Genomic DNA, 21,758 nt, shown 5'->3' on the forward strand with positions numbered 1-21,758 from the left:
CATTGTCTCTTTTTCTTATTAAGCCACCGTGGCTCAAGCCTGTAATCACAGCATTTTAGGAGGCTGAAGCAAGAGAATTGCTTGGGGCCGGGAGTTTGAGACCATCCTGGGCAACATAGTGAGGCCTGCATCTCTACATAAAAATTTTACAATTAGTCCAGTGCGGTGGCACATGCCTGTAGTCCCAGCTACTCAGGAGGCTGAGGTGGATCGCTTGAGCCAGGAGTTCAAGGCTGCAGTGAACTAGGATCAAGCCACTGCACTGCAGCCTAACTGACAGAGCAAAATCCTATCTCTAAAATAATAATAATTTTAAAATAAAAATAAAATGCTAAAACGAACCAAATCTCCAATTTTATTTGAAATAACACTGCCTTAGTTTTTTAAGAAAGAAAATAAAACATTTCTCACCTTTTCTAACAGTCAAGCTGGTATGTTGCTTTAAGTTTGGTGAGTATCAGGCATGCAAAAGTGTTGAGTGGCAGATACAGAAAGACTGCTTAAAGGCATCTGACTCAGTGGCAAAGGACATCCTTTGTCCTTCTTGCTGCCTGTACTATGAATGTAGTGGTTGGATCTTCAGAAGCCTATTTAATCATAAGGTAACCTTAAAGATGGAAGTTATGATGAAGAATGCCAGAACACAAAGATAAAAAATATAGAAGTCTCAGATGAAATTTCTGAATCAGCCTTAAACTATAATGCTTAAACTGTTTAAATGTGAAGGGATAAAATTTGGGGCATTAATGCCACTATTTTATGTTATCGTTGTTACAGTGAGTACAATTTTTAATTGGTATGTGTGTAAGATTTGCTCAGATCTCAATCAATGGTTCTAAGAGGAAAAAGCTTAATTCCAAGTTGCCTCTCTCCTGTCTGTGATATCCCAAGCATCACAAAGTACACTTCCAGCTCCTCAGACCCTGTCCTTGTTTTGCATTGTTTAGCCAAACCACTTCTTAACTTCAAGTAGCAAACAGATAACTCACATTAGCATTAGGTTCTCTTATTACAAGTAATTGACAAGAATTGTACCAGTGATTAGGTGTTGCCCAAAGATCTTTTAAAATTCCATGTGACCCAAATACTACCAAATCCTAAAAGACTTAACTAACTGGCTCACTAACCAATGCACACACATACTTACTTATTTCACCCAGTATGTGTTGACTACCTTTTGCCCACCAAGAGCTAGGCAGGTTCACAGTGCCTAGCTCCCAGGCACAAAGATAAATCAGAAACCATTCTGTCTAAGTCAACCTTTCATTTTAGCTTAGCAAGAAACACACTAAACCACGGCTGAAATATGCTAGGAAGTTGGTAGCTGGTGATGCCTCTACCACACCGCAGTGCGGTTAATCCAGCATTAGACTTAGTCGAAATCACTTTTTTCTTCCCATACTGGCATTTTTATGGATGGATGGATGCATAGATGAATATCAGTATCAAAAGGTCCATGCTTTATTTTCTAATAGCAATTCATGTCCAATTATCTGACTACTAGCACAGTTATCTGCTATGGTTGTTAGAAACTTTAGAAAGCAGTAAATCCTCCAAAATTGTCAGTTTTAAAATCATCTGAGAGAAAACAGAATGAACAGATAAGAGATGCTTCAAGGCAGTTCAGCTCTGTGATGGTTCTGTTGAGACAGAACACACATATACAAGGTGTTTGAAGTAAGAATTTCCTTCGAGAAGAAGCACAAAGGGAATAGAAGGCCCAGCATTTGTTACTGGCCTTAGATAAGCTTACTGTTCACCTATTTATCAATGTAAAAATGCCCAATAAGTTTTTAGCTCAAGGAAGAGAGGACATGGCCAAAGATGGCCTTCATGAACTTTTTTTTTCCTGTGTGAAGTATGGAAACTCATTTTCAGTATTGGATTTTGACTGGATTGTCTTCTACCCAGAAGCTGGCTCTGCAGAAGTTATGATCAGATCTTTAGAAGTAACATTTGATCTACCGCTGAATATAGATCCCCTTCCTTCCCTCTTCTACTCCCTCCTTGCTTTTCCTTCTTATTACACTGATTTCATGCAAAATTAATTATCAGTCCTGTCACATCTTGCACTGCTAACAGTGGTCAGTATTGAATTATGGGGAACGTGAACAGAATTTTCAGCAGCCTAATTGCTTCTCCTGTGCCCAGCAAAATGTTACATTAAATACTCACAGCAAGCAGACTGTATTCTATTTCCATAACAAACTGGCGGGATTTCATTACCAGAATCCCTAGCATCTACTCACATGACTCTTTCCTAACTGCCCTATCAGACTGGTCTTGGATAAAGTAAATTCCTTTCCAAAGCTGCAGCTGCCTAGTTAGGTATTGAAATATTGTATCCACTTGCAGGTCAAAAAGGAAAAAATAACAACAGCAGCAAGTGGTCCATGAGAGTGAAGTGGAGGTATTAAAACTAGGCTGGGTCTTCTCTTTTGGAAGATGACAGACTGAGTCCCACAGTGCCTCACTCCATTCAAAGCAAATTAGGAGTGTAGGATTGCAGTGACAACGGATCTCCAGGGCTATCATAGTGCTTTACCTAAAGATAACAAGAGATTAGCCCTTAGTGACAGATGACTAATATATTCTGTGGACACTGACTGAGAGTTTGGGAGTTTCTACTGTCCCTCTCAAGGAGCTTAGAGAATATGTACACGGGAAGACAAAAATTAAAGAAATGTAATGCACTGTATAATGCATAATGATAAATGCATCTTCAAGGTACCTAAGTAATTTAGAAGATATTGCAGTGGGAGAAGAGTACTGAGATATTCACCAAATTCCTACCAGAAAAAAATAACACTTGAGTTGGCTGATGAAGGTTGACTAGGAGTTCATTAGACATAGTGGAGAAAGTCATTTTAGAAAAAATGATAATAACCAGCTTTGATTGAGAGCTCAATTTTGCTTGTCCTTTTTGGAAGCGTACTGTATGTATGTATTAGTCCATTTTCACATTGCTATAAAAAACTGTCCAAGACTGGGTAATTTATAAAGGAAAGAGGTTTAATTGACTCACAGTTCTGCATGGCTGGGGAGGCCTCAGGGAACTTACGATCATGGTGGAAGGGGAAACAAACACATCCTTCTTCACATGGCAGCAGGAGAGGGAAGTGCAGAGTGAAGGGGGGAAAAGCCCCGTATAGAACCATCAGATCTCATGAGAACTCATTCACTATCACAAGAACAGCTTGGGGAACAGTCCCCATGATCCAGTCACATCCCACTGGTTCCCTCCTACAATACGTGGGGATTATGGGAACTATAGTTCAAGATGAGATTTGGGTGGGGACACAGCCAAACCATATCAATGTATTAAAACAGTTAATCTTTATAGTGATAGTGATTCTTTGAGGTATTATTCCCATCTTAAGAATGAGGAAACCGAGGCACTGAGAGGTTAACTCACAGCTAGTAAGTAAGAGAGCAAGAATTCATACCCAGCAGTATGAAGAAGTGAAGGATGAGTTGGGAATACAGAACTTGATCATTGAGAGTCATACTAGTCACACCAAGGAAGTTAGAGTTAATCAATTGACAACGGGGAGCTCTTGAAAAGAACTGACAAGGTCAGATTTGCATTTTAGAAATATTGTTGTGGAAACAGAAGGATTGATTAGAAGGAAGCCAGAACTGGAGCCTGGAAAGTTGGCTACATGCCTTTCACAGTAATCCAGGAAGGGGATGATGGAAGAGAGGCTGGAGCATGGGAGCAACAGCTGGAGTGAAGAAGAGAGGATATGTGTGGGAAATCTTTAAGGGGTACATTTGGCACAACTAGGTGATAGACAGAAGTGATGGGTGGGGAGTAGAATTGGTGCATCTACTCTTCTGACTGCCTTTCCCTATCTCCAGTCTCACCAAGTTATCTTGAATTAGGAAGCAAGGAAAAAGGGTCAATTAAGAAAAAGAGAGAGCAAGGTTAATGGAGAACAGGCTCAAGAAGGAAGAATTTAAAAATTGGAATAAGGCAGGAGAGGATAAAGAAACTACCTATGGAGTGCTATGCTTGTTACCTGGGTGGCAAAATAATCTGTACACCAAATCCCCATGACATGTGATTTACCTGTATACCAAACCTGCACATGTACCCCTGAACCTGAAATAAAAGTTTAAAAAAATAGAATGAGTTAAGGGATTTGGTAATCTTGAGAAATCTCTGTGAAGTGTCCATGTATTCCATGGGTTCAATGGGGATCTGCCATTGAAATTCATAGACCTGAATATCAGTGAAGGGTAGAAGATTAGAGAATTTGCTCTTTGGATAGTCGAACTCCTTCTTTCATAGATGAGGAAAGTAAAGTCTAGAGAAATTGGAGAGACTTGTGTCATATCACTTAGTTTGTTACAGAGCTAAATTCATACCACCCATTTCCATGTGCCCTCAAATAGTAGCCGACCTCTTCCTTCCTGGGAGAGAATCCTTAAACACCAAGTCCTGATCTCATAGGCCTGATAGTCAATCCTTGGAAGGGATACTGTGGTGCATTGCCTAGATCCGTCCCACTTAACCCTGGGACCCACATACTCACTCCCCAACCTGCTGGGAGTGCTGGTCACTGACCTGTCTCAACTAGGTTGACTCCAGGAATTGCTCTCTGCTAAAGGAATTTTTCTGTCTCAGGGATATACCAAAATGAAAACATAAAAATTTTATATAAAGAGCGTTTGTTGCCTGGGTTGTATGCCTGTAGAATACATTCAGAGGTAGAATTACTGCTTCAATGGTATTAATAAATTTTTACCCAATGGCTTTTCAAAAGTGTGCATCCCCAATGGCTTTTCAAAAGTGTGCATCAATACACACCTAGAAATATGCAGTAGGATCAATTTCACCAATTATCTCACCATCTTTTTAGAAGCTAATTCATTTTGCATTCCTAAATTCCACTAAATTTCAAGAGAGCAGTTAAAGAATAATACAAAACTTTGAAGCACTAAATGTATATATTTAAGATATTATGTCTTCTGTAGTCAATGGCAAATATCAAGAATAGAGAAGATGCACAAAACTGACCAGTAGCAGAAACAGAGATCCACATTCTAATCTCACATCTTTCTACTTTGGTTAAAAGCAATAATTCCTATTTCACTCACTGATGAGTCTTTCCCTAACGAGAATGTGACTAAAACCAGTTGCGTTTGAGAAAGGGATGTAGAAAGAGACAATTAGGTAAAGGTGAAAAATGAGACTGACGAAGTGACGTTGGTCAATCTCCTGTTTACTGACTGCAGGTTAGGAAATAACATCAACTAGGTTTTCTGGAATTTGAGAACTGAGTATTATAAAAACACTGACTCCGTTATTATTATCATTGTCATTTTTAATTTTGGATTCAGAGATAGGAGCTGAATAGCAGCAAAAAAAAAAATATGCTTATGAAGATCTGCCTAGTGAAAATGACACTCCTTTGGCTTAGGAAGAGAAAGAAAATGAAAGCCTTACTTCTTTCTTCTACTGATTGAAGTTTTTACTTTCTGCTGTTTACTTGGGTTTTTAATACTGAAGACTTCTTTGTAGTCTCTGATGAGTTTTGAAGATTAATTTTGCAGAAGTAAGATAATATTCCTGTTTACCAGAAATATTTCTGACCATAGGACTCATTATTTATTTATTATGGATGGTCATTTTATATATTTTTAATGCTTATTTAAGACTCGGGAGTACATGTGCAGGCTTGTTACATGGATAGATTGTGTGCCACTGAAATTTGGTGTAAGAATGATCCCCTCATCATTCTTAGCATAGCAGTCAATAGTCAGGGTTTCAACCCTCGACCCTTCCCTCCCCCTCTAGTAATCCCCAGTGTCTATTGTTGACATATTTATGTTCATGAGTACTCATAGTTTAGCTTGCAGTTACAAGTGAGAATATGTGGTGTTTGGTTTTCTGTTCCTACATCAATTCACTTAGGGTAATTGCCTCCAGGTGCATCCATGTTACTGAAAAGAACATGATTTCATTCATTTTTCTTTTCTGTGGCTGTGTAGTATTCCATGGTGTACATGTACCATATTGTTTTTATCCAATCCACCATTGATAGGCACCTAGGTTGATTCTATGTCTTTGCTATTGTGAATAGTGCTGCAGTGAACATACAAGTGCATGTATCTTTTTTGGTAAACTAATTTGTATTCCTTTGGGTATAAACCTAGTAATGGAATTGCTGAGTTGAATGGTAATACCATTTTAAGTTCTTTTGGAAATCTCCAAACTGCTTTCAACAGTGTCTGAACTAATGTACATTCTCACCAACAGTGTAGCTTTCCCTTTCCTCTGCAACCTTTCCAACATCTGTTTTTTTTGTTTGTTTGTTTTTCACTTTTTAGTAATAGCCGTTCTGACTGGTGTGAGATGATATCTCATTGTAGTTTTGGTTTGCATTTCTCTAACTAGTGATATTGACCACTTTTTCATATAATTGTTGGCTGCATGTATGTCTTCTTTTGAGAAGTGTCCGTTCATATTCTTTGCCTATTTTTAATGGAGTTATTTGATTTTTTTGTTGAATTGTTTAAGTTTCTTATGGATTCTAGATATTAGGTGTATGTTAAATGCATAGTTTACAAATATTTTCTCCCATTTTCTAGGTTATCTGCTTACTCTATTGATAGTTTCTTTTGCTGTGCAAAAAGTCTTTAGTTTAATTAGGTCCCACTTAGCAATTTTTGTTTTTGTGACAATTGCTTTTGGAGATTTAGTTGTGCATTCTTTGCCAAGGCCAACGTTCTAAATGGTATTTCCTAGGTTTTCTTCTAGGACTTTTATGATTTTTAGGTCTCACATTTAAGTTTTTAATCTATCTTAAATAATATTTGTATATGGTGAGACGTGTAGGGGTCCAGTTTCAATCTTCTGCATATGGCTAGCTAGTTATCCCAGCAATATTTGTTGAATAGTAGGGAGTCCTTTCCCCATTGCTTGTTATAGTCAAGCTTCTGACCATGAGATTTTATGTGATGTTGAAACCCAAAACTACCCAAAGGAATTAACTACTGCTGGTTAATTGTACCTATATTAAACACTTTCTTTATAGTATTTTCCTTATTTGGGGGCCATCTCAAAGTCATAACAATCAGAATTCGTGTCTTCTCATATGATTTTTACTCAGAATTACACAGAATACAGTATTCATAAAAATGAACCAACCATAAAATATTTATTCTTCTACTGTGTCAGGTAGTCTTGTAGGTTCCTAAGAGATACCAAAGACAGGTTCATAATTCTTGTCCTCGAAGATCTCCCAATCTACTGATAAAGCAAGTACCATATGCATGAAAAGATAAATGTCTTTATAAAGTTTCTTAATCATGAGTGCCCATTTGAGTGGTCTGTGGGTTTTTAAAAGTTATTCACAGAAACGAGGCTCCTTAGTTCTGACATGGGGACCATTTTTTTTTTATTTTCAAAAAGCTCTATGAAGTGATTTGGATGTAAACCTCTGAAAAGAAGTTATTGTCTTAAATATTCATGGGAGGCTAGGCCTACTTGCATCTGGAGTTGGCTCCAGAAGTCTTTACAAAGTTAGCTTGGCATTGGCTGGGTTTCAAAGAATAAATAGAAGGGGATAAACCAAGAAGAAATGTGGATATATATGGGGCACGATTGAATAATTTCCAGAAAGAAATCAGATAGTACAAGGAGTGTCCAGAGAATGATGTATATGGCTGAAATAGAAGTGTTATAGAATGGTAGTTAGTAATAAAGCTTTAATATAACAAGCATATTGAAACAAATTGCATGTAAAACACTGATGTAATAAAAAGATTTAGATTGTTGGAGTATTTTGATGTCAAGTACTTGTCTTCCTGGTGATGTGAAACCATGCATATGTGTTTTAAGTAGAAATGTGACTCCATGGGAAAACATGTAAGAACATGAGCAAAGATGGATGAGAATAGGGTGAGTGTGAAGGGAAAACTTATTAGGATGCTAGTTCTGTGAGGTTATAAAGACCATAAGGTAGTGGCATTGGAGTACAATAAAAAGATGACGACATTTTAAAGGAAGAACCTCCCCGGCAGCATGGCTGAATAGACCTGGGAAGAAAGAGAATTTATGCCTGAATGAATGGAAAACTGATGATTTTATATCTCAAAGTGGATAATTTATTTAGAGGCAACTGGCTTTGGAGGAAGGAGAAAATGAGGGGTTTTCTAATGTTTGAGATGATAGAGAAACAGGCAAGCATAGATACTTTGGAGGCAGTTGGATATGTAGCATTGGAGTCAAAGGCCAAGTAAGAGGTAGAGAAAGAGATTTTGGGGAACTTCTCATGGAGGAAATACTTGAAGTCTGGAGAATGGATGAGACCTGAAGGGAATAAGATATGTAGATAGAGACAAAAGTTGAAGGGTAACACTCAGACTTTGGGGGAGATCTACATTTAGGAAGTAGGAGGAGAAAAGTAAAGGCACAGTTAGAAAAAGAAAGATTCAACTAAAGAAGAGAAAAGGCCAAAAAAAGTGTAACCCACAGAGAAAAGAGCATTTCTGGGGCTAAGGAGTGATCAGCACTATCAAAATACTACAGGTAAACTAGTAAAACAAGTAATGTCAGCATTAGTTTCCTTGTCTGCATAACAATAATAGTTATTATGAGGTATTTTTGTGAATAAACTGAAATGATGACTATTAAGCATTTAGCCCAAGGCTAGGTAAAAGAAAAGGCTAGCCAAAAGCATCTGTTATTATAAATATAATAATTACTAATCAGCACCCAACTATGCCGGGCACTTTTCTAGTTACACATTTGAATAAGATGCAACCCTCAATTTCAAAGAGGTAAGTGTCAATACAAAGATAAAGATGTGAAGAACAGATAGATACCATTTTGTGGTATTGTTTCTACAAGAAAGATGTGAATACAATGGAAAAGGTGCCAGTGGAGAAAAGTGAGAACTTTATGAGTCCTTTGCCAGACATAAGTGATAGTGTTTTCTGTACATATTACATGTTATTCTTAGACTTGTGCAATTTGCTAAGCCAGTTTATAGACTCTTGAATCTGTGTAATTGCTATGTTCTTGACTCAAACCTGAAGGGACAGACTCTTGGGAGGGAATAGCCAGGTTCAGCCTTTTATCTTTCTTCTGTGCACAGAACTCTTGCTTACTTTCTCCACCATGGGTAAATCAGAATGTCTTTGAACAATGAGCATTTTCTGCAGCCTGAGCAGCAGTTGCTCTTTAGACCCAATTTACAAATTAGGAAAAACAAATAAATTATTTATAGCATGACAAAAATAGGATTTGGCTTAATCCAACAGCTTTCTCAGTTACAATGCTTGCTGCTCAAGTAATGGATCAATTCACAGTTGGCTAAATCCAGGTCTTTTTGAACCTTTCTATTTAAAGTATGGTTCTCTGACCAGGGGCATGGAGATCCCTTGGATATTTGTTTCAAATGTAGAATCTCAAGCCCCGCTCCAAACTTAACTGGATAAGAATCTGCGTTCTGTCAAGAACTTTAGAGGCACTGTATGCAGATTGAGAGGCACTGGGCTAGAATACTGAATTAGGGCTTCGGAACATCATCACATTCTCCACGCTGTCCCAGTATACTATTGGATGATGTCAGAGCAACGTGAAAGGATTTTGGGTTGTGGTTTAGCTCATAGTCCATGCAGAAGAGGCCATAATTAGCACAGGGTACCATGGCACTTCTCATCTGAGACATGTGACATGGATTTGCACAGATGAGTATTTCTGACCTATTAATGTTAGTAGTAGAAGTGATCCTTTTGTCAGTGGAAAAAGCTGCCAGACTCAGAAGCAAGTAAAACCTGAAGAATCTTTTAGAACTGTTAGTCAAGAACTTCATAGGTGGTTTATATAAAATTTATTATCACTTGCTGACTGCATGGTTTTCGGCATTTCTTAACCTTTCTAAACTTCAATCTTTTCATTCATGGAACGTAGATAATTATTGTACCTGTATGACAGGGTCAATGAAAGGTTAAATGAGTGAAGATACATAAAGTAGTTAGCACAGGATCTGGGATTTAGTGAGGGCCCAGATACTACTTGTCTGTTATTATTTAGTTTATTTATTTTATTTTTATTTATTTATTTATTTATTTATTTATTTATTTATTTATTTATTTGAGACAGAGTCTCACTCTGTCACCCAGGCTGGAGTGTAATGGCGCAATCTCGGCTCACTGCAACCTCCGCCTCCTAGGTTCAAGGGATTCTCCTGCCTCAGCCTCCTGAGTAGCTGGGACTATAGGCATGTGACACCACGCCCGGCTAACTTTTTGTATTTTTAGTAGAGATGGGGTTTCACCGTGTTAGCCAGGATGGTCTCGATTTCCTGACCTCGTGATCCACCTGCCTCGGCCTCCCAAAGTGCTGGGATTACAGGCGTGAGCCACCGCACCCGGCCTATTACTTAGTTTATTATTATTTCATTATTATTGAGTATCTATTATTTGATTTTTTATGTAATAATAGTGAAATAATAGACTTCTGAATATTTGCAGAGAAATCCAATAATTTTAAGTGATATTGGCAAATACTATGATATTAGAAATCTAGGTGGTACTTAGGAATCTATTTTCTTAGTCTCTATTCTGTGGCCAGGGAAACTCTTTATTCCTTTTGTCCCTGCTATATTTGAGACAAAGATCTTGAATGCATCCACTCTTCCCTAAGGAAATGCCATCAACTCATCATCCCCATACCATGCAAATGCCTTTTACAGCTGCAGAGCAGGTGTGGGCAGATGAATACAGCAGCATATGAACACATGTTTACCCTCCTTGGCCACACTTTGTCTTACTCTATGTTTTCTAGGAACACAGTTTGGGGTGGAAATGCCTTTATTCCATTTATATTTCGTCAATTATCTGGTTTAGCTTCCATTCTTACAACCTAATTAAATTCAGCCCATCAACTCAGTTTAAGGCATAGCAGCTGTAGACACTTCATTTATCTACTTGGAGAGAAAAAAGATAAGTTGGTACAGGGGTTCCCCATCTTGTGAATGCAATTCCCATTCAACTACATGCAATTGAATATGAGCATGGGATGGTATTCTGGACCTAATGTTAAATTCTGCTACTAAGCTATCATCGTTGAAATAATATACTCAACTGCAACTTTACATATTTTCCAGGGAAATGCAAATGATTGCTTTTAAAGGAATGACAACTCATTTGCCTGCAGATTTCATTCAGGATATTTAATTCTGAACTACTAGCCTATCACCCATTAACTGCCATTTCTAATATCTTTTGACTCCCTCAAAGAGGGAAACTCATAATTTGTTTCACTTAGAATTTACATTTTTTTAATATTCTAGAAACCATGAAAGAAATCATTGAGTCCTTAGCTCCTGTTTTTTTTTTTTTTGGTTGTTGTTAAATTGTAGAATATTAGAATGTTTCAGTTTTACTGATTGTATTTGTTAATCATTCTTCTTCCACTACCGTCTCTTCCCATCCTCTTGGAAGGGTGTTAGAGAAGGCTCTATATCTCACCTACAGATGATTTCACCTAGAAGCTTAGCCTCCCTTCATGACTACTGTTAAAGATAAAGACTGCCTTTGGTTGACACCATAACCCACAAGAAATGATTGCATTCCTCCTGGATGGGGAGCAGGTGACATTGCAGATGTTACACTTCCCACATGTCTAAGCCACTGATCGAGATTAAAAATTCAAAAGACACCAAAGAGCCACGTTATTGTCCCCTCACAGGGAGCTCTAGAAATACATGACCTAAATTGTTTCTTCTAAGCATATTATCAGTTCCATTTTCAAGGTATCAACATGATATCTTTCCATTGGTTCACAGGAAGACCAAAGAGTGGCAAGAGAAAAATGTTTCCATTTGTAGTTTTTCTACAGACTCATGGTATAGGTCAGCTTTTTTATTGTAAATATTTAAGATGTACATTTAAGGTGTCTCCATATATGTATATATATATATATATATGTATACATAGTGAAATTACTAGTAGAGTCAAGAAAATTAACATATCCATCATCTCAGTTACCTTTGTTGTCATAATGGCACATAAAAATCTACTCTCTTAGCAAATTTCCATGATACAATACAGTAGTAGTAACTATAGTTATCATGCTGTACCTTAAGTCTCTAGATATTCGTTCTACATAATTGTAACTTTGTACCCTTTAACCTACATCTCCCCATCTCCTCTTCCACTGCATCTGGTAACCAACTTTCTACTCTGTGTTACTATGTATTTGACTGTTTATTAGTGTCGACTTATGAGTGAGATCAAACTCTTTCACTCTCTCTTTCTTTCCCGTTTTTTTTTTTTTTTTTTTTTTAAACAAGATCTCACACTGTTGCCCAGGCTGGAGTACAGTCACATGATTCCAGCTCACTGCAGCCTCAACTTCCCAGGCTCCAGGGATCCTGTCACATCAGTGTCCTTAGTAGCTGAGACTACAGGCATCCACCACCACACCTGGCTAATTGTTTGTTGTAGAGATGAGGTCTCACTATGTTTCCCAGATTGGTCTCCAACTCCTGAGCTCAAGTGATTCTCCCACCTCAGCCTCCCAAAGTGCTGGAATTATGGTGCGAGCCACTGCTCCTGGCCTCTACAGTATTTTTCTTGCTGTGTCTGGCTTATTTCACTTAGCATAATTTCTTCTGGGTCCAATCATGTTGTTGCAAGTGGCAAGATCTCCTTCTTTTTAAGACTAAATAATATGCCATTTAATATGTACATCTACCACAATGTCTTTATTCCTTTAGCATGAGGAGAAAATTGAACATTACTTTGAGAACTAGAAAAAAATGAACATGTGGGTTATTTTAGTGGTTAAAAAAATAGGAAAATAACTATAAAGACATGAACCAACTATCAGGGGATGTTTGGGTTCTTTCCATATCTTAGCTATTGTAAAAAATACAAGAAAGAACAGACATCTCTATGGGGTGCTTATTTCATTTCCTCTGGGTGTATACCCAGAAGAACAATTGCTGGATAATATGGTAGTTCTAGTTTTAATTGTTTGAGGAGCAGCCATTCTGATGTTATAATGGCTGCACCAATTTATATTCCCACTAACAGTGTACAGGCATTCCCTGAACTTCACTCTATATTTTATTTCCCAAATGAGATGGAAGTACATGGAATAAAGTAGTATTCAAGCCAGTTTAGTCTTCACATTCTAAATCACCCCTCTATGAAACCTCTCCAGATTACCTTTTCTCCCCATGTGGATCTGAATATGCTCCTTTATTCCCAGTTGTCCTGTATGTATCCAGTTTTACAGACATAGCATCTGTAAAGGACACTGTTGTCTTACACCGAAGTGTAGCAATTAAGAACTCGGGGTTTGCACCTTTCCAGCTCTGTAGACTTGGGCTGGCAACTGAGCCTCTTTCACCCATAGTTTCTTTATCTAGAAAACAGGAGTGATCCATGTCTCATAGGACCGGTGTAAGGATTAAATGAGTTGTAACTAGAAAATTGTTGGGAAATACCAAATATAATTATATAATGACTAGCCTCTGTAGGTATAAACAGTTTAATTACTTATAAGTTTACATGTCTGCCTATATTAAAGAGGGCAAGACTTAGATTGTAGTTCATTTTCATGTCTCTGTAACACAGCACTCTGTTTAGTAGTTACATAAATAGTGATTGAATGAATGTACAAGTGAGTGAATAATCATCTCAAGTCTATCGTTTGTCAAGGAAAATTTCCAGATAGAGTTCTTTCTCCTTTAGGGGGTCTTTAAGATGGTCCCAGTGCCAACCCAAGAAGAGCCAGAGCTAGATCTTCAAGGCAGTCTGGGACCTGGATCCTCCCCTCCAGATGCCTAGAGGTATCTCCTGGGACCATGATGGGTCTCAGTCATACCCCTTCATTCATTGGTTCATGTCTTCATAGTCATTTTCTTTTTTTTTTTTTTTTTAACCACTGAAATAACCCTCATTGTTTCTCATTATTTCTAATACTCAATGTAGTTTTAAATTTTCTCCCCATGCTCAAGAAGAGAAATGGAAATATGGCAAACATCTCCATGAACCCACATTTTCTCACATCTTTAGATCAAAAACTCTTATTCTTCAGATAAACAGGTTGTAAAATTTTCAGTGTTGAAGAGAATGAAATATGACATTTGATTTTATTGATTCATTGCTTATTTTTGGCAGAAGTTATCCTTTATTCAGTTTCATCTCTTTATGTCTTACCACCTCTTTGTGAACTAGCCACTTACCTTGAGGGTTTACAAATTCAAGATTTCTCAGCACGATTAGCCCTAATAGTATGCTTTCCTTCCAAGGTTTCCAGATTATCCAAATACAGTATTATTTCTATCCCAATCATGTTTAAGGATTATTATTTTACATAGAAATAAAGAAAGAAAGGGGAACCAATACAAAGTGTTAGAAAGACAGCTATGATTAATATGTTGGACTGGCCCATTATCAGACCCTCTAGATTTTACAGGTAGCTTTCTGATCAGAAATCTTGGGTGAGAAATAGTAAGAATGATGGCCTTAGTTAAATCCTCTATCAATATGACAGGTTAAAAAAAAGACATATGAGTTAGTTAAAAGCACCTCTCCCTTGGTAACTCTAAGTGTTTTAGTTTTTCAGATGGCAATTTATGACTTTCTATAGCTTTTTCTTGAGATGAATTTGTGGACCAGTTGGATAGTGATAGAAATACAGGACTTGCTAAAAATTACAAAGTGTTTATGGCAGTTCTGGCAAATATCCTCTAGATCACCAGATAATGCCATGTCAGCAATATTATCAATAATGAGTTGCCTACTAAGAACCAGGGGAATGGGGGCATGGACTGAAACTTTACCATAGACATCTTTGCTATTCTGGACTGTTGGTTTGCTTCCTAGTGTACTTCTGCTTATCCTTTCTTCCCTTTGGCTTCATTGAGATCCTCAGCCACTGAGTTCTATCTTGGTGCATTCCAGCCACACCCCAAAAGAAGAACAAGAATGAATAAGCCATCCATCTCTGAATGTAGAGCAGGTTGGAAAATGATAACCTTATTCATTATTATTGCTTGATACATTTCCGAATTTGTGTTATCTGTCATTAAATAGCTACCACAGCCTTCTTTCATTCTTCTCGGTATCAGTTTAATAATTTGTTCAATGAATATCAGAAAGAACAGGATCACATCCAGATTTTACCACTTACTGGCTGTGTGACACTGGGTGTGGTTATTAACCCCATGGAACCTCATCTTTAAAGTTCAAATGATGGTAACTAACTCATGAGGTTGCTAGGGATTAAATGAAGTACCATGTTTAAGGCTTCTGGCGTGGGTGCTGAGATATAGCAGATAAGAGATGGCAGTCAAAAAGAATGTGTCTTACTTTTTTATAGTATATAGAGTGACAATTTTCAATACAAATAGTGTCTGTATATATGCAGTCTTAACATGGCATTTTAAAATTTCATTGTAGACTTTAAAAAACCTAACAAATTGGATTTCAGCCTCTTTCTTACTATATTAGAAAACAAAAGAAGATTAAAATAAAAAAGGTTTCCTTTTAATCAATCTATTAATAAAAAGATAAGTACTGAGATTCCGTTGACATAAAAAATAATTGAAAGTTTATAGGCAAATTCTTGAAATAGAAAGGCACTTTTTTTCCTCATAAGAGGACAGTTTAGAGGATTTAAAAAGCAATCAAAGGTCTCAAGTTTTATATGATCAATTCAAATTGACTGAATTTTCATCATCATCCTCCTCCCTCCCTCTTTCTTTCTGATAGTCTACATTTGTGGAATAGAGAGATTTTTGTCTTTCAAATTCTAACCCTGAGGATTTTTGCTAGGCACAAGTTAAGACCTGTATTGTTTTCTCCTAACAGTTCCTATGACATTTTTAAAGTGTTTACTTTATTCTAGTATGTCTGTTCTGTTGATCTTCGAAGGACCTGTGTCTCTAGGTGACATCTGTATTCAACCAATTTTGAAGACTCTTCTGATTGGATTTAGCAGGGGATTTGTAGAGTGTGGGGCTTTGACTAGGCCCAGGTCCTTTGCCAGCCAGGCATACTTTGTCCTTGTGAGGGCCGATATTGGAAAGGTGGAGGAGAATTATGTTCTATGGCACTTTCAGAAGCTCGAGAATACCTTGGCAGAGCCAAGCCTTCTGCTTAGGGAATGGCTAGCAGTAACAAAGCATGATACCTGAGATCAGGTACATAGTCAAGAGTTAGGTTGAAAGTCGAATATTAACCTGAAAAAGGAAGATTTGGCAGCACAGTGTATCTTACAGTCCCAGGAAAAGAGCCAGTTGACGTGTTCTGTGAGACTTCAGAAAACTGTACGATGTGAAAGTAGAAGCATTTCTAATCATAGTTATATTTTGAGTAATCTCTTCATAGTAGAATGAGTCCCCCAACACTGCATGTACTAAAGCCAAAGGAAGGGCCGCCACTTTTCAGAGTTATTGAAGGAATTCACCCATCAGATATGTTTTGATTTTATTCAGTGATTGTTCAAACTAGATCCGTTTCTCTACCTTATTTTCAATGGGCAGTGGTTCTCTAGTTCATCAAAAAGTTTTTCCTCTGGAATTTTTGAGAAGCAATAGAAATCCAGAGCATTTAAAGGTGATGATTAATTAGTATATTAATCTTAGATAAATGTCCCCAGATAATTTTTAAATGATCAAATTTGTATCAAAGACATTATTTATTTTAGCATCATTTTGATTTCTTCTACTTTGTTGCTGGGGTTGGGGTAAAAGAGGGAGAAATGGAGACCATATATAATTCTGAAATGAAAAAAAAAAAGCAACAATACACTGAATTTTCTTAGAGTAAACATAATGCTATGCTGGGTTGTTACAGCATTTACAATGCTCATCTTCCCTTACACTTGAATGACTTCCTCCTGGATCTGAAACACCTTCCTCAAGAGCATCATCACAGGACTGTTAAAAATCCTAACATGTTACAATTTTACTACCTTTCTTCTTCCAGTATTCCAGCTTGGAGACTTTGCATAGCCCTGGTTAATTAATGTTGAACTTTTCAGGGTATCTGTGAATCATGGTGGGGGGTAGGGTTGGGGACTAGAATTTAATTAAAGGCACAAGCTTCATGGGGATTGTGAATTCACAGATTCCAAAAGGGAGACAGCCATTCTAGGGAGACTGCTAATAGGGAGTAAGCAGGGTGACAAAGTGTGCAGGAACTGAAGGAAGATGACATTCAAAGGTCTAAACAGGGGAGAAGAAAAACAAAGAGATCAGCATGTTACAGCTGAGCCTTTTCAAACGCACGGTGATAAAGAACAGATATGTTTTGTGTGTGTGTATGTGCGTGTGTGTGTGTTATGCACAGTGGCTTGAAGGTAGCAGCCCTTTCCCCTGATAGAAATTTGATGATGGCAGCAACAAAACCTAAACAGAGAATAATTAAAGGGTAAGGTGGTAGTTAATGAAATGAAAATAACTTTAAAAGGATGAAAAGAAATTGTTGTTAACACACCATGTGGTTAACCTATGAACCTAGCTGCTGTGGAAACATAATAACACAGAGTCAGCTCCTGCAATGCAAGTAAGCCACTTCCTGGGTAGAAATGGGGCTCTTTGGAAAAAGATTAACTTTTCTGTCCACAGGGGTATTATTTAGCTCACTGGAATAGCAATTTGACAAATGGTGCCTTTATGGCCCAAGTGAATACTGCTGGTTTCTGCTAAAAGGGCAGGTGCTACAAACCCAAGAAGAAAAACATTCTTGCATACTTGCCCCCCTCAGCATAAGGACAACTTTGAGCCTGTTCATTTTTGAGAGTTCCAGCAGTGGAAAGAAAGTTCTAAGGTTTGGTAACCTGTGACTCACAGAGAGCAGAATTTCAAGCCTAGTTGAGAAAACATTCCTTCAAGAGGGTGCTGCTTATTTGCTTTGGCCACATTGGATTTTGGAATCTTAACTGTTCTTGTCACTTTGGTCCTGGTTCAAGTCAAAAGAGTTTCTTCTACTTGGGACTTGAATTAGGTGAAGACTGACGGACATTTATTTACGTACCAAAATACACAACATATGTGTTGCAGTTAGTTCCTCCTTACAGAGGAACTGGTAAGCACTTTAGCCAGGTAGGGCTAAGGGAATTTTCACAGTTCTGACTGTATGAGGATTCCTGTTTCTTTGTTGTCTTATTTTATGCATCATCCACTGATTCTCATCTAAACCCCAGGCCATTTTGCGTGAAAATAGTCCTTCTATAAATAAAAAATTTAGACCAGAGGCAAAGGAGTCTCCATCTCTCTGCTTACAATTATTGCTCGATGTTCAAAGTTCTCAAGACTTATCTCTTCCTATTGCAATCCCTAATATACCCGTATATAGATACATTTAGGTCTGAGGATGCTTGAGCTTAAAGAGAGTAAGCTCTTGTTTGGTACAAGCTCTGCATAATACCTCTGAGCTATCTCCCTGCTTTAGAATGCAGTGGTAGGAGTTTTTTTTACAGCACTCTGATTTTAGCCAAGGAACTAACAACCGTTGTGTAATGCACTAGCTAAAATTGTCTCCTTTATCGTGTAAAAGTCATCCATTGACTCATTTATTTATTTACCAAGTGCCTACTATGTTTCAGAAAGGGTTGTAAAGGGAACAGCTAAGACAAGGTCCTTGTCCTCATGCATGTCATACTCTAATGAGAGGAGACAGATCATACTTTAACTGGTAAATTATAGTCAATTGCAAACAGCAGTAAGTGCTAGAGAGGAAAGGACCAGAATAAGGGTAGGAGGTACTTTTGAGAGGTGACAACGTGCTAGCAGCCCTCGCTCGCTCTCGGTGCCTCCTCGGCCTCAGTGTCTGCTCTGGCTGCGCTGGAGGAGCCCTTCAGTCCGCCGCTGCGCTGTGGGGGCCCCTCTCTGGGGCTGGCCAAGGCCTGCCCTCTGCTCACGGGGAGGTGTGGAGAGAGAGGCAGAGGCGGGAGTCGGGGCTGCACTGGGCGCTCACTGGCAGGCAAGGGTTCGGGCTCCGTGGCCCTGCACTGGGCGCAGCCGGCTGATGCCTGCTGGGCTTGAAGAGGGACGAGCTCCCTCTGGGCTGCCGGAGTGCCCGTGTTAGGTTCCAAAGTCGCGCAGCGAGTGCCATTGAGAGGTGAAGCCGGCTGGGCTTTTGGGTGGAGTGGGGACCTGGACAACTTTTCTGTCTAGCTAAAGGTTTGTAAACACCCAATCAGCACTCTGTGTCTAGCTAAAGGTTTGTAAACGCACCAATCAGCACTCTGTGTCTAGCTAAAGGTTTGTAAACGCACCAATCAGCACTCTGTGTCTAGCTAAAGGTTTGTAAACGTACCAATCAGCGCTCTGCCTCTAGCTAATCAGGTAGGGGACTTGGAGAACTTTTCTGTCTAGCTAAAGGATTGGAAATGCACCAAGCAGCACTCTGTGTCTAGCTAAAGGTTTGTAAATGCACCAATCAGCTGTCTGTCAAAACGGACCAATCAGCTCTCCGTAACATGGACCAATCAGCAGGATGTCGGTGGGGCCAGATAAGGAAATAAAAGCAGGCCACCTGAGCCAGCAGCGGCATCCTGGTGGGTCCCCTTCCACACTGTGGAAGCTTTGTTCTTTCGCTCTTTACAATAAATCTTGCTGCTACTCACTCTTAGGGTCTGTGCCGCCTTTATGAGCTGTAACACTCACCGCGAAGGTCTGCAGCTTCACTCCTGAAGCCAGCCAGACCACGAATCCACCAGAAGGAAGAAACTCTGAACATGTCCGAACATCGGAAGGAACAAACTCCAGACACACCATCTTTAAGAACTGTAACACTCACCGCGAGGGTCCACGGCTTCATTCTTGAAGTCAGCGAGACCAAGAACCCACCAATTCTGGACACACTTCGAGTAGTGTGGTTGGAGAAGGTCCTTGGGAGAAGACAACATCACACCTGAAATAAGAGAGATTAGAAGGAGCCAGTGATAACAGACCTGGAAGAAGGGAATTCAGGACAGAGGGAGCAGAAGGCTCTAATGTGGAAACAAGAAGGCCAGAGTACCCAGAGCAGAATGAGAAGGGGAAAATCAGGAAGGAATCATATGTGGTTGTTCACTGAGAGCAATCATTGACAGTCTCACCCATGTTCTACAAAATTTCACTTCATGATTAAAACAAATTATATCTCTGTCTTTGCCTAAGACGTGTATTAAATAACAGCAATACAAATAATAAACATATTAAGTCCATTCTGTGTTCTAGTCACAATATTAAGTATTTATTTTATATATATTATTTAATCTTCACATTACTGCTAAGAAGCAATGATAAAACCAAGATTTTAAAATATTAACCAATTTCCCAAGACTAAACACAGCTAGTAAGTTGCACGACCTGGATCAATTCTCCATTGGCTTGTTTCCAAAGCCACAGGTTTACTTTAACATATACAGCTTTTATAGTACTAACATTGTGTTCTGTGTCCGTCACTAAATTGGGTATTTTACACACATTATCTTAATATATAAAACAATTATATGCAGCAGATGTTATTACCATGATACTGCAAATAAGAAAACTGAGAAATAGAACATTCAAGGGATTTTCTCACAGCCAAATAATAGTAATTGGCAGTGTTAGGATTTAGACTGATTTCTGTGTGATCTGTAGTCCATTCTGTTCAACACTACACGTACCTGCCTTCCCGTGGTATCATTGCCCCAGTTCTGAAACCTAGGTCTAGGTCGCAGGAGAACTAGCTCGATAAGGATGGGCTTTAGAGCCAAAATTTAAGCCATGCTTTGTCTTATCTGCATAATTTTATGTTCCCAGTCAGGTAAAACCTTACCCATTTATCTTTATTTCCTATCAAATGCAGACTTCCCTATGAGCTGTTGCTTGGTAAGTTCCAACCCAATATGATGTCACCACTGGGTGGACCTCTATGGCACCTGTCTCACTCTGCCTTGGTTCCAGTTATTTTTTTATATGCTTCATTGATTATTTCTACTCACTTCCCAGAAATGTTCCCTTTCCCTGAGAAATAGAGTTGTATCTCCCTCATTGATGCATCCTCTGTAACATCTAGCTGTTTAATGTGTCACTCAGAATAAGTGCTCAATAAATATTTATCAAAGTAGCTGATGTTTCAGGAAGTCTAGGAAGCAAACCACCTCTTCTGTTCTACTCTTGGATTCAAGAACTTAAGAGGATTTTGTTGGAAATCCACAAAGAATATTTTAAACGAGACACATAATAAGACTCTCTTTTGAGATGAGAGAAACCAACAACAGCAAAAGATGGGTGGTAACAGAACGGTGCTGTTTGCTGCCAGCTGATGTTCTTCTTGCCTCCTGGAAAGATAGAGCCAGAAGTCTTCCATCACTTCTTGGGATGAGCCAACTGGCCTGTTTTAACCTATATTACTTGAGTTTTGGCTACCAAAACTGTAAGCATTCACATGGGCCCCCACAAAGCTCTGCCATCTGACCCTTTCAGCACCTTCAACTCTATCCAGTCTCACTCCTGCTGTACTAACAAACATTCCATAAACACAAAACCAAAACCACTTAAAAAAAAAATCTTAGGCTGTCCCTACAACTTTTGCTATCCTCACGAAAGAGTGTTACTCCAATGAGACAAAAGTCCATCACAAGAAATGATTTTTCTACGGAAACAGCTGTGATTGGAGCGAGATACAAGATAAAACATGTTGTGGTCAAGTTCAAGGAGAAAACAGGTTGGCTAGCCCTAGCAATCCTACTGGCGGACTTACTTCTGCACACTTCATGCTACTATCTATCCTGTGTTGTCTAAGGC

The 21,758-nt window shown here is 38.6% G+C and overlaps 1 protein-coding gene and 1 long non-coding RNA gene across 38 annotated transcripts in view; one reads left to right on the plus strand and one right to left on the minus strand.

Annotated features, from left to right (window-relative positions):
• Positions 1–21,758, plus strand: part of NRXN3 (neurexin 3) — a 1,742,415-nt gene that overhangs the window by 1,490,263 nt on the left and 230,394 nt on the right. The window lies entirely within an intron of this gene.
• Positions 1–21,758, minus strand: part of LOC117975698 (uncharacterized) — a 582,695-nt gene that overhangs the window by 895 nt on the left and 560,042 nt on the right. The window contains exon 6 of the long non-coding RNA XR_008620934.2: positions 19,780–19,893. This is a non-coding gene — a long non-coding RNA (uncharacterized LOC117975698). The remainder of the gene's footprint in view (positions 1–19,779; positions 19,894–21,758) is intronic.

Source organism: Pan paniscus, chromosome 15, assembly GCF_029289425.2.
Source record: "Pan paniscus chromosome 15, NHGRI_mPanPan1-v2.0_pri, whole genome shotgun sequence".
Taxonomy (NCBI): Eukaryota; Metazoa; Chordata; class Mammalia; order Primates; family Hominidae; genus Pan; species Pan paniscus.